This window comes from Coenobita brevimanus, unplaced genomic scaffold (assembly GCF_032717465.1).
Source record: "Coenobita brevimanus isolate Jiangsu-jjx unplaced genomic scaffold, ASM3271746v2 jjx.HiC_scaffold_2676, whole genome shotgun sequence".
Classification (NCBI taxonomy): Eukaryota; Metazoa; Arthropoda; class Malacostraca; order Decapoda; family Coenobitidae; genus Coenobita; species Coenobita brevimanus.
The window spans coordinates 130,683-145,000 of NW_027643627.1; positions in this window are offsets into that span (position 1 = coordinate 130,683).

Here is a 14,318-nt window from a genome sequence, read left to right on the forward strand (position 1 = left end):
GTGCTGTGTCTGTCCCCCTTTATTAATACTGAAGTTGACAAAACAAAATAAGTTTCAAAGCAAGCCTGAGGACAGTAAATCATCCATGGGGAAGAGGGTGGGCTCACTGAATGTGGGAAGTTTGAGGGGAAGAGCAGGGGAAGTCGTTGAGGCATTCAGTAGGAGGTGGGTGGATGTGGTGTGTTTGCAGGAAGTCCGGTACAGGGGTGGATCAGCCAGAAGGATTGTTGGGAAGGACTGTTGCTATAAGTTGTTTTGGCAGGGGGGGACAGACGGATATGGAGGTGTTGGTGTGATGGTTGCGGAGAAATGGGTGGAATATGTTATGAATGTTTTTAGAGTAAGCGATAGGATATTGGTAGTGAAAATTCTGTTGGGAAGAAAGATAGCTGTGATTATATCGGCATATGCTCCACAGCCACGATTGGATGAATCAGAGAAAGATAGATTTTGGGATGATTTAATACGTGTAGTGGGTGGTATGCGGGATGATGAGATAGTGATTTTGGGAGGGGACTTAAATGGTCATGTAGGTGAAGCAGCACAAGGTTATGAAGGAGTGCATGGGGGATGTGCATATGGTCTAAGGAATGCAGAAGGGGAAAGGATACTCGAGTTTGGGGAGGCAACGGACATGATTGTGTGCAACACATATATTAGGAAAAGAGACAGTAGGTTAATTACGTATGAGTCTGTGGGAAATAGCAGTCAGATAGATTATTTTCTGGTTAGGAGGGCCGATAGGAGGTTAGTGAGGGATGTTAAAGTTATAGGAAGTGAGGAGTGTGTGCAGCAGAACAAACTATTGATTTGTGATATGGTGCTTAAAGAACAAGTGATGAAAAAGAGGACTTATGTACCTAGGAGGAAAATATGGAAGCTGAAAAACCAAGTAGTAAGGGATGCCTTCTAGAGCAAGTTGAGGAGAGTGGTGGCTGAACAGGGAGCTGTAGACAGAGGCGTTAATGAACAGTACAGAGCCCTCAAGAAATATTTCTTGAGAGTTACTGATGTACCATGCGGCTGGACAAGAGGACCACCAAGACATAAAGTAACTTGGTGGTGGGATGAGGGTGTAGAAGTTGCAATTAAGGAGAAAAGAAGGCTTTTCCGGGAATGGAAGAAGGGTGGTAGCAAAGAGGAATATTTAGCTGCCAAGCGTAAGGCTAGGAGAGAGGTATACAGGGCAAAGTCTGAGTCACAGAGACAATTACTTGATAACCTAAATCATGGGGAAAGGAAAAATATATTTAGGGTGGCAGGTCAGGTGAAGAGGGATAATCGGGATATCATAGGTGAGCAGTGTGTGAAGAATGATGAAGGAAAGTTAGTGGTGAACAGTGAGGATATTAAAGATGCATGGAGAGAGCATTATAACCGGTTGTTGAATGAGGAGTTTGACTGGGACAGGGAAGGTTTGGAGCCAGCAGATCCAGTGTCTGGCCCTTGGCCTTTGATTGATACTGCTACTGTGAGTGAGGCAATAGGCAGGATGAGGGTGGGGAAGGCAGCAGGTGTGTCTGGGTTGACTGCCGAAATGTTGAAGGCCTCAGGCGATATAGGGGTGAGTTTAGTCACTGACCTGATAAATAGGATTATTTAGAAGTGTCTTGTCCCAGATGATTGGCTGAAGTGTGTAATTGTAAATGTGTATAAAGTGATGCCCTGGAAAGAGGAAATTACAGAGGTATAAAGCATTTAGATCAGATAATGAAGGTAATGAAGAGAGTTTTAGAAGGTATGATTAGAGAAAGAGTGAATATTGATCAGATGCAGTTTGGGTTTATGCCAGGTAGGGGGACCACTGATGCCATATTCATTGTTCGACAGCTTCAGGAAAAATATATATTGGTAGGAGAAGGGATCTTTATTTCGTTTTTGTTGATTTGGAAAAGGCCTTTGACAGAGTCCCTAGAGAGGTGGTGAAGTGGGCAATGAGAAAGCTTGGCTTGGAGGAGTGGCTGGTTAGGGTGGTTATGGCTATGTATGTGGGTCCTCACACCCAGGTGAGAGTGAATGGAGATTTGAGTGATGAGTTTTCCGTGAATGTTGGTGTGCATCAGGGGTCAGTCTTGAGTCCCATGTTGTTTATCATGGTACTTGAAGCCCTTTCACGTGACTTTAGAAACGGACTCCCGTGGGAGTTGTTGAATGCTGATGATTTGGTGTTGATTGCAGAGAATGAAAGGGAGGCGGAGGAAATGTTTAGGAAGTGGAGAGATAGTATGGGGCAAAAGGGTTTAAGGGTAAATGCAGATAAAACAAAAGTGATGATATCTAGGGTTGGTGGCGGTACTGTCAAAGACGAGGGAGAGTGGCCATGTGCAGTTTGCCATAAGGGCGTGGGAAGTAATTCCATCTTGTGCGGTGTGTGTGATAAATGGGTGCATAAGAGATGTAGTGGTATCAGAGGCAGACTGCGAGATAATGCTGATTTTATGTGTACGGCGTGTCGGGGTGAGCAGATGGAGATTGTCAGACGTGAAATGATTGAACTTGCTGGTGAATCTCTTGAGTGTGTGGAAGAGTTTTGTTATTTGGGAGACATGTTGTGTGCTGGAGGTGGGGCTGGAGCTAGCTCTGTGGCTAGGGTGAGAAGTGGTTGGAAGTTCAGGGAGCTCTTGCCTCTCCTGACATTGAGAGGGCTCTCCCTACCTGCTAAGGGGTCTTTGTATGCAGCATGTGTTAGGAGTGTAATGCTGTATGGCAGTGAGACCTGGGCAGTGAAGGAGGAAGATATTCGCTGGCTCAGACATACAGAAATGACAATGATTAGGTGGATGTGAAGTGTGTCCCTGCGTCCAAGGCCTGGAGGGGCTGGGTTTACAATGGAAGAGTTGAGAGGTAGGATGGGACTGGAGTGTATTGGTGTTGTGATGAGGAGAGGTAGCTTGAGGTGGTTTGGACATGTGGACAGGATGGGGGATGATAACTGGGTGAGGAAGGTGAGAAGTGTTAATATTGGGGGTGGGGTTATGATGGGTAGACCAAGAAAGACATGGGACGAGGTCATGAAGTGTGACCTTAGGGTTAAGGGACTGAACAGGGAGGCTGCAATGGATCGTGCAGCGTGGAGAGCCGCCATTAGGTGACCAAGGCCGACACATGCAAGCATGTTGGAGCCTTTAAAAACGAAAACGAAAACGAAAACAAAACACATGCATTTCAGAAAACCCATCCAATAATCCATCCAACTTTTCAAGTTAAATAAGTGCTGTCAACCCTCATCATGTACTCCCCCATACAAATGTCATCCAATCATCATCTATCTGCTCAGCAAAAAATCTAACACACACCAAAATGAGATACTGGTCTCTGGTTTGAATAAATCTACACTATCAGTCTACATATAGCCGGACCCTTTAATCCTGTATGGGGTGGCCATAAACAAATTGCCTCCAAGTCGCCCTGTCTCCTGCCATTTCACTGATCCCCCCCTCTCATATACCTCTCCATTCCTACCTTATCCTCAGTCTAGTCTCCCCTTCCTTCTCCCTCAACTCCCTATGCCAAATGAGGAGGATGGTGAACCGTAGGAGAAAGGGAACTTCTGGTTTCCTGTCCAGGCAGCTGGCTGGTATTAACGTGGCAGCTGGTTGGTATTAATTTGGCTTTCTTCTCCCCCCCTGCTCCCTCTCTGTAGGCGGTTTCCATGGCTCAGTCAACTCACACACCTGAAAATATACTATACATTAGTTCTTTCCTTTCAAACCTTGATTAACAAAAGTAGCTTGTTGGCAGCAAGAACATTACCATCTGGAGACAACATGAGTTAAATAACTTGTCAATAACAAATGCAAGATGTTTTCAATAATAATTCATCCATCCATCCATCATCCAATCCTACATTGCCCCATGTGGAGCATAGGAGCCCGGGGCTAGGTAACTGCTCCCGACAATTATGATGAGAGTGACCAGCCTCACTCATCCCTGAGTGGCATTACATAAGCAATCAACCCCAACCACCCCTTGGATATAAACCTTCACCGGCACAATCCAATTGGAAAATCACAATTACCCACTAAATCACCAGGCGCCAAAATTTGGTTATATGGTTTCAACCCAGCATAGTAAATGATTTCCTGGTGCACAGGAAACCATTTGACTTGTCACTCAGTGTAGTCACCCACAGGCTGAAGGAAGGGGAAAGAATGAAGGAAAGAAAGACAGAAGAGGGAATGTAAAGTCACCCGTAGGCAGAAGGACAAGGAAAGAATGAAGGAAAGAAAGACAGAAGAGAATTGAAGGAAAGAAGGATGGAGGAGAGGAAAGGGCAGACACCCGAGAACAGCGCTACATCGAGTGAGTGGATGGTGAGTGCCCCCACCTACCACAAATAATAATAATAGTAATAATAATAACTACTTTAAGAATAACGAGAACTACTCTAAGTCTCAATGGTATGCCTAATGGGCCACATCCCCACACATCATTCAAGGCCCTGAAATCCTGATACCACAACACAGGCATAACTATCCACACACAGGAGGCCGTAGCACGGGCCGAACAGGGTAGTACTCCCGAGGGGAATGGGAATGCTGGTGATAGGGAGAGCTGGAGCTCCTGTTTCACTAGCTATCTAACCATCCCCCTTAGCTGACCTTTTCAGTGTGACAGTAACATGGAGAGTAGACCAGCATACTCTCCCAAACATTTCCTCTAACTATCTATGCACTACACCACATGCACTTTACATTTCACACAACGTATCCCACTAAGTTACAGGGGTTGGCGCCAGCAAGGGCATGCGGCCCTGTTACCTAGTGGCGGACTTCTGGGGGGGAGGCGTGGCGGGGGTTCCGCCGGCATAGATCATGGGTCCAGGGCGAGATGGGGCTCGGGTCTGTGCTAGAGGGTACAGGGCATTGCGGTTCCCAGGCTGCCGCTTACGCCCAATAGAGAGGGGCCCGAACCTGGGAGTAGCGCCCCAGGAGGCTGCCCTATCAGTGGGTGTATAATGGCGGGATAGTTGCAGTGCCAAGACGCGCTTGGAGGGTGTCCCTGCAGCTGTCCTGGCAGGGTGCCCCGAGGCCACTACCACAACCACTGGTAAGCTGGTGGGCTAGGGGTCCCAGATCCATTGCCTGGACCTGGGACTGTGCAGTGAGTGGGACCTGTGCTGTGTCTGTCCCCCTTTATTAATACTGAAGTTGACAAAACAAAATAAGTTTCAAAGCAAGCCTGAGGACAGTAAATCATCCATGGGGATGAGGGTGGGCTCACTGAATGTGGGAAGTTTGAGGGGAAGAGCAGGGGAAGTCGTTGAGGCATTCAGTAGGAGGTGGGTGGATGTGGTGTGTTTGCAGGAAGTCCGGTACAGGGGTGGATCAGCCAGAAAGATTGTTGGGAAGGACTGTTGCTATAAGTTGTTTTGGCAGGGGGGGACAGACGGATATGGAGGTGTTGGTGTGATGGTTGCGGAGAAATGGGTAGAATATGTTATGAATGTTTTGAGAGTAAGCGATAGGATATTGGTAGTGAAAATTCTGTTGGGAAGAAAGATAGCTGTGATTATATCGGCATATGCTCCACAGCCACGATTGGATGAATCAGAGAAAGATAGATTTTGGGATGATTTAATACGTGTAGTGGGTGGTATGCGGGATGATGAGATAGTGATTTTGGGAGGGGACTTAAATGGTCGTGTAGGTGAAGCAGCACAAGGTTATGAAGGAGTGCATGGGGGATGTGCATATGGTATAAGGAATGCAGAAGGGGAAAGGATACTCGAGTTTGGGGAGGCAACGGACATGATTGTGTGCAACACATATTTTAGGAAAAGAGACAGTAGGTTAATTACGTATGAGTCTGGGGGAAATAGCAGTCAGATAGATTATTTTCTGGTTAGGAGGGCCGATAGGAGGTTAGTGAGGGATGTTAAAGTTATAGGAAGTGAGGAGTGTGTGCAGCAGCACAAACTATTGATTTGTGATATGGTGCTTAAAGAACAAGTGATGAAAAAGAGGACTTATGTACCTAGGAGGAAAATATGGAAGCTGAAAAACCAAGTAGTAAGGGATGCCTTCTATAGCGAGTTGAGGAGAGTGGTGGCTGAACAGGGAGCTGTAGACAGAGGCGTTAATGAACAGTACAGAGCCCTCAAGAAATATTTCTTGAGAGTTACTGATGTAACATGCGGCTGGACAAGAGGACCACCAAGACATAAAGTAACTTGGTGGTGGGATGAGGGTGTAGAAGTTGCAATTAAGGAGAAAAGAAGGCTTTTCCGGGAATGGAAGAAGGGTGGTAGCAAAGAGGAATATTTAGCTGCCAAGCGTAAGGCTAGGAGAGAGGTATACAGGGCAAAGTCTGAGTCACAGAGACAATTACTTGATAACCTAAATCATGGGGAAAGGAAAAATATATTTAGGGTGGCAGGTCAGGTGAAGAGGGATAATCGGGATATCATAGGTGAGCAGTGTGTGAAGAATCATGAAGGAAAGTTAGTGGTGAACAGTGAGGATATTAAAGATGCATGGAGAGAGCATTATAACCGGTTGTTGAATGAGGAGTTTGACTGGGACAGGGAAGGTTTGGAGCCAGCAGATCCAGTGTCTGGCCCTTAGCCTTTGATTGATACTGCTACTGTGAGTGAGGCAATAGGCAGGATGAGGGTGGGCAAGGCAGCAGGTGTGTCTGGGTTAACTGCCGAAATGTTGAAGGCCTAAGGCGATATAGGGGTGAGTTTAGTCACTGACCTGATAAATAGGATTATTTAGAAGTGTGTTGTCCCAGATGATTGGCTGAAGTGTGTAATTGTAAATGTGTATAAAGTGATGCCCTGGAAAGAGGAAATTACAGAGGTATAAAGCTTTTAGATCAGATAATGAAGGTAATGGGGAAAGTTTTAGAAGGTATGATTAGAGAAAGAGTGAATATTGATGAGATGCTGTTTGGGTTTATGCCAGGTAGGGGGACCACTGATGCCATATTCATTGTTCGACAGCATCATGAAAAATATATATTGGTAGGAGAAGGGATCTTTATTTCGTTTTTGTTGATTTGGAAAAGGCCTTTGACAGAGTTCCTAGAGAGGTGGTGAAGTGGGCAATGAGAAAGCTTGGCTTGGAGGAGTGGCTGGTTAGGGTGGTTATGGCTATGTATGTGGGTCCTCACACCCAGGTGAGAGTGAATGGAGATTTGAGTGATGAGTTTTCCGTGAATGTTGGTGTGCATCAGGGGTCAGTCTTGAGTCCCATGTTGTTTATCACGGTACTTGAAGCCCTTTCACGTGACTTTAGAAACGGACTCCCGTGGGAGTTGTTGAATGCTGATGATTTGGTGTTGATTGCAGAGAATGAAAGGGAGGCGGAGGAAAGGTTTAGGAAGTGGAGAGATGGTATGGGGCAAAAGGGTTTAAGGGTAAATGCAGATAAAACAAAAGTGATGATATCTAGGGTTGGTGGCGGTACTGTCAAAGACGAGGGAGAGTGGCCATGTGCAGTTTGCCACAAGGGCGTGGGAAGTAATTCCATCTTGTGTGGTGTGTGTGATAAATGGGTGCATAAGAGATGTAGTGGTATCAGAGGTAGACTGCGAGATAATGCTGATTTTATGTGTACGGCGTGCCATGGTGAGCAGGTAGAGATTGTCAGATGTGAAATGATTGAACTTGCTGGTGAATCTCTTGAGTGTGTGGAAGAGCTTTGTTATTTGGGAGACATGTTGTGTGCTGGAGGTGGGGCTGGAGCTAGCTCTGTGGCTAGGGTGAGAAGTGGTTGGAAGAAGTTCAGGGAGCTCTTGCCTCTCCTGACATTGAGAGGGCTCTCCCTACATGCTAAGGGGTCTTTGTATGAACGGCTTGAGTTATCAACGTAAAACCTTCTTGGTATCAATATATGGCCTAAAGTTTGGACTTGGCAAACAGAATATTTTAGAGGCCGATTAGCGTTTAGCTCTTAAATGCCTTCTTTTTTATCATTAATGCATGCCATGTATATTCACAGGTAAAGGGTGAACAACAGGCCTTCTACCCCAAGGATGAGGTGAAGGGTAATGTGGTGTCGGAGTGGGGGAGGAGTAGACTCCATTGTGGGTGGGAACTGGAGTAGCGATGCCGGGTCAGTGACGAGTTGTCGACGGTGGGACAGGGACAATAATTATGATTAACAGATACACAGACATAAGAACAATCATATTTATCATTATACAGATTTATAGTGGAGTAGTAATAGGAGCAGCAGTAGTAGTACTGTGAGGGAAATTAGACAATAGGAAATGGGGGATTACAGTAGTAGTGGCAGTGGCAATAATGGTACAGTAGAACCTCTCTCATTCGGACTATATGGGGGAAAGGGTTGTCCGGATTAGCAGATTGTCCGGACTATCAGGGTAATCTCCAGTTCATACCAAACTCTATCTACATATGGTATGTTTGCTAATTATTAACATATCTGGCATATGTCAACCCTACGTAACTGCAAAAGATGAAAAGATACCGGTAATAAAATAACAAAACTAATCATGTAAGATAGTTTTCTATTGCATAATTTACAGGTAAGGTCATGACAAGAAACTAGCCTACATTTTAAATTGTAGTAAGTGACTAAGGCCCATGTAGGCAAAAAAATAAATAAATTAATTAACTAATATTTGGAATAAAAATAAAACTTATGTAGGCAAAAAATACATTGTCATCTTTGGCATATTGATAACACCCATATGGGCAAGAAGCTAATGTTTGATGTACAAGTAAAGCACATTTAAGTACAAAAAATAACCTACAGTAATCACTAAACACTGCAGAATATTCGGACCCAATTTTGTGTAAGCAAACTCCTCCTTTTAACACGTTTATTCATTACAGAAGCTAGACTTGCATTAAGGGGCATGGTAAGGAGGATTAACTTTTGAAATACAGAGTAAAAATATTAATGGTTAGTGAACTAGCTGATGGAACGAATGCTAGAGTGTGTTTAAACAGGCGCCCATGTAGCGACCTAGTGTGCTCCGAGACTAAATGAATGACGAACGCTTTCCGCGCCGATACTGAAAATGACTTTAGAATTACTTTCAATATATTTTTGGACCTTATTATTTTTAAATTCTGTCCGGATTAACAGAAGTCCGGATTAAAGGGGTCCGGACTAAAGAGGTTCTACTGTATTAATAAATTCAGCAGTCTTGTGCTAACGTTGTTTGTCTGGGAGTGATGATGCGAGGAATAATGTAATACAGTAGGGGTTATAGGATCGGACGACAAGAAACCCTCCAAGGAATATGACGACTCGCAGTAAGAGGATACCGGGAAGTAAGAGTAATAAAAGAGGCAGCGACTGAAGGGAAATAATGCACGTATGAGGTGAAGCCACAGTTAAGGCCTTGATAACAAGGCGGAGCAGGATACCACAGCTGTGTCGTCGTTGTCTCATAATATTTTGTGTTGTTTACATCTAATTTCATCTGGTTATAGTAAATTATTGGCGAATGCTCTCCGCTGTCCATCACAATGTGGTTTAGTCGTCCACATAAAATAATTGCCACATTTATAACCATCCGCACAACTACTGTGAAAATCAACATTAAATTCACAATCATTCTTTATTATAGCTATAGACAATCCAGGGATAACATTCACAAAAATTATGACTGCAGTTATAATGACAAGTTGCAACTTATATACAACGGGCTCGGTGCATTATTTGTGTGATGAGGATCCGAAACAGATGGGTCAGTATCACAGGACACCATGATAACACAGTAGTCTATGTTATATGTTACAGTATGTATGTTATGAACGCATAATGTTTTGCAGGTGAATTGCATGGAAATGTTTCGAATCCAGTGTCATTAGGTTTCACACTATTCGCCTCGTAGCTCAGTTCCAAAGTACCACTCACAGTTGTCCGTTCACCTGCCCTCTCTCTAACCCTGACTTCAACTTCCTTCCATCGAGGGGGGTACTGAAACTTTGGTTCGCAGGTGTACCTAGGAGGAAAATATGAAAGCTGAAAAACCAAGTAGTAAGGGATGCCTTCTATAGCGAGTTGAGGAGAGTGGTGGCTGAACAGGGAGCTGTAGACAAAGGCGTTAATGAACAGTACAGAGCCCTCAAGAAATATTTCTTGAGAGTTACTGATGTAACATGTGGCTGGACAAGAGGACCACCAAGACATAAAGTAACTTGGTGGTGGGATGAGGGTGTAGAAGCTGCAGTTAAGGAGAAAAGAAGGCTTTTCCAGGAATGGAAGAAGGGTGGTAGCAAAGAGGAATATTTGGCTGCCAAGCGTAGGGCTAGGAGAGAGGTATACAGGGCAAAGTCTGAGTCACAGAGACAATTACTTGATAACCTAAATCATGGGGAAAGGAAAAATATATTTAGTGTGGCAGGTCAGGTGAAGCGGGATAATCGGGATATCATAGGTGAGCAGTGTGTGAAGAATCATGAAGGAAAGGTAGTGGTGAACAGTGAGGATATTAAAGATGCATGGAGAGAGCATTATAACCGGTTGTTCAATGAGGAGTTTGACTGGGACAGGGAAGGTTTGGAGCCAGCAGATCCAGTGTCTGGCCCTTGGCCTTTGATTGATACTGCTACTGTGAGTGAGGCAATAGCCAGGATGAGGGTGGGGAAGGCAGCAGGTGTGTCTGGGTTGACCGCCGAAATGTTGAAGGCCTCAGGCGATATAGGGGTGAGTTTAGTCACTGACCTGATAAATAGGATTATTTAGAAGTGTGTTGTCCCAGATGATTGGCTGAAGTGTGTAATTGTAAATGTGTATAAAGTGATGCCCTGGAAAGAGGAAATTACAGAGGTATAAAGCTTTTAGATCAGATAATGAAGGTAATGGAGAGAGTTTTAGAAGGTATGATTAGAGAAAGAGTGAATATTGATGAGATGCAGTTTGGGTTTATGCCAGGTAGGGGGACCACTGATGCCATATTCATTGCTCGACAGCTTCAGGAAAAATATATATTGGAAGGAGAAGAGATTTTTATTTCGTTTTTGTTGATTTGGAAAAGGCCTTTGACAGAGTCCCTAGAGAGGTGGTGAAGTGGGCAATGAGAAAGCTTGGCTTGGAGGAGTGGCTGGTGAGGGTGGTTATGGCCATGTATGTGGGTCCTCACACTCAGGTGAGAGTGAATGGAGATTTGAGTGATGAGTTTTCCGTGAATGCTGGTGTGCATCAGGGGTCAGTCTTGAGTCCCATGTTGTTTATCATGGTACTTGAAGCCCTTTCACATGACTTTAGAAAAGGACTCCCGTGGGAATTGTTGTATGCTAATGATTTGATGATGATTGCAAAGAATGAAAGGGAGGCGGAGGAAATGTTTAGGAAGTGGAGAGATGGTATGGGGCAAAAGGGTTTAAGGGTAAATGCAGATAAAACAAAAGTGATGATATCTAGGGTTGGTGGCGGTACTGTCAAAGACGAGGGAGTGTGGCCATGTGCAGTTTGCCATAAGGGCGTGGGAAGTAATTCCATCTTGTGCGGTGTGTGTGATAAATGGGTGCATAAGAGATGTAGTGGTATCAGAGGTAGACTGCGAGATAATGCTGATTTTATGTGTACGGCGTGTCGGGGTGAGCAGGTGGAGATTGTCAAACGTGAAAGGATTGAACTTGCTGGTGAATCTCTTGAGTGTGTGGAAGAGTTTTGTTATTTGGGAGACATGTTGTGTGCTGGAGGTGAGGCTGGAGCTAGCTCTGTGGCTAGGGTGAAAAGTGGTTGGAAGAAGTTCAAGGAGCTCTTGCCTCTCCTGACATTGAGAGGGCTCTCCCTACGTGCTAAGGGGTCTTTGTATGCAGCATGTGTTAGGAATGTAATGCTGTATGGCAGTCAGACCTGGGCAGTGAAGGAGGAAGACATTCGCTGGCTCAGACATACAGAAATGACAATGATTAGGTGGATGTGCAGTGCGTCCCTGCGTCCAAGGCCTGGAGGGGCTGGGTTTACAATGGAAGAGTTGAGAGGTAGGATGGGACTGGAGTGTATTGGTGTTGTGATGAGGAGAGGTAGCTTGAGGTGGTTTGGACATGTGAAGAGGATGGGGGATGATAATTGGGTGAGGAAGGTGAGAAGTGTTAATATTGGGGGTGGGGGTTATGAGGGGTAGACCAAGAAAGACATGGGACGAGGTCATGAAGTGTGACCTCAGGGTTAAGGGACTGAACAGGGAGGCTGCAATGGATCGTGCAGCGTGGAGAGCCGCCATTAGGTGACCAAAGCCGACACATGCAAGCATGTTGGAGCCTTTCAAAACGAAAACGAAAACGAAACACATGCATTTCATAAAACCCATCCAATAATCCATCCAACTTTTCAAGTTAAATAATTGCTGTCAACCCTCATTATGTACTCCCCCATACAAATGTCATCCAATCATCATCTATCTGCTCAGCAAAAAATCAAACACACACCAAAATGAGATACTGGTCTCTGGTTTGAATAAACCTACACCACCTGTCTACATATAGCCGGACCCTTTAATCCTGTAAGGGGTGGCCACAAACAAATTGCCTCCAAGTCACCCTGTCTCCTGCCATTTCACTGCTCCCCCCCTCTCATATACCTCTCCATTCCTACCTTATCCTCAGTCTCCTGTTCCTTCTCCCTCAACTCCTTATGCCAAATGAGGAGGATGGTGGACCGTAGGAGAAAGGGAACTTCTGGTTTCCAGTCCAGGCAGCTGGCTGGTATTAACGTGGCAGCTGGTTGCTATTAATTTGGCTTTCTTCTCCCCCCCTGCTCCCTCTCTGTAGGCGGTTTCCATAGCTCAGTCAACTCACACACCTGAAAATATACTATACATTAGTTCTTTCCTTTCAAACCTTGATTAACAAAAGTAGCTTGTTGGCAGCAAGAACATTATCATCTGGAGACAACATGAGTTAAATAACTTGGCAATACCAAATGCAAGATGTTTTTAATAATAATTCATCCATCCACCCATCATCCAATCCTACATTGGCCCATGTGGAGCATAGGAGCCCAGGGCTAGGCAACTGATCCCGACATTTAAGATGAGAGTGACCAGCCTCACTCATTCCTGGGTGGCATTACATAAACAATCAACCCCAACCACCCCTTGGATATAAACCTTCACCGGCTCAATCCAATTGGAACATCACAATTACCCACTAACCCACCAGGCGCCAAAATCTGGTTATATGGTTACAACCCAGCAAAGTAAATGGTTTCCTGATATAGACATAATTTCCATCAGTAACCTTCAGAATGACACCAAGGGGTAATGTAAAAAAATAATTCGCTATGGAAAAGGTGTTAGGAAATCTCAAGTCACATATAATATGGCCCAAAAGCTTATGACATCTAACCTTCAATCCGATGACCTAACAGTAATGAGGGGGATATGAAGACTAAAGCTCACCCTTTCAATTAGGAAAGGTTGCTTCCTAAATGAACAAAATTGCTTGTCGGTATCCACACTATAATGAACCCCTTCAATACGATGTCCACTAGATTTAATTATTGCAACTGCCACGAGATTTTATTCAACTTATGACATCTCAAAACTCTTCATCTTAAGTGGAACTGCCAAGACAGACAAAGAAAGAGACAGACGGAAGCAGAGACTAGCAGAGAGACAGAGGCACAAGCAGAGGAATATTTAGAGGAAGAGAGATTGGATCACTTGCAAGGACAGGGAAAACTGAGGAGAGGAAATCAGGTAAGGAGAAGGGTAGAAGGACAGAGAGAGAGATTGAGACAGAAAGCAGGAGGGAGAGACAGAGAACATGATGCAGAGGTGGGTGCATGCAACTGAGTGAGGTAAACGTGAGAGGATGCGGGGTTTGGAAGTGGACGAAATGGAACGATTCTTTCAGTCTAAAATGGAAGAGGCTGAAAGAGTGCGTAGGATAGGAGCAAGAAAGAGGATGGAGAAAATAAGTTACTTAATGACCAAGTGTAAGATGGTGAATTGAAGTAGGAAATGCAAATGTGGAAGACAGGAAGACAAAAGATTATTAATGAGAAGCAGTGGAAAATAGTGATTTGAAAGCAGGAAATGCATACATGGAAGGCAAGACAATGCTTGATAGTGTCCTGGTACCAACACAGACGTCTGGCAGTGAAATCTGAACAGTGATGGCGAGGTAAACAAAGAATATTTACAGTCCCACTATATTTTTCATTCTGAAGTAAGGGGAAGAGCTGTGAAATACAACACTTTCTATTTAAATTTTAACAATTGAACAGAAGACAGAGCTGTGAAATAACTATGCACCTCACATTTCAAGAAATATATTATGAGGGAGGGGGGGGTGAGTTGGGGGGAGGGGAGTCAAATGGTGGGTGACAGAGTGACAGAGTGAGTTGGAGGCGTTTTGTCTGCGGCCACCCTTTGCGGGATTA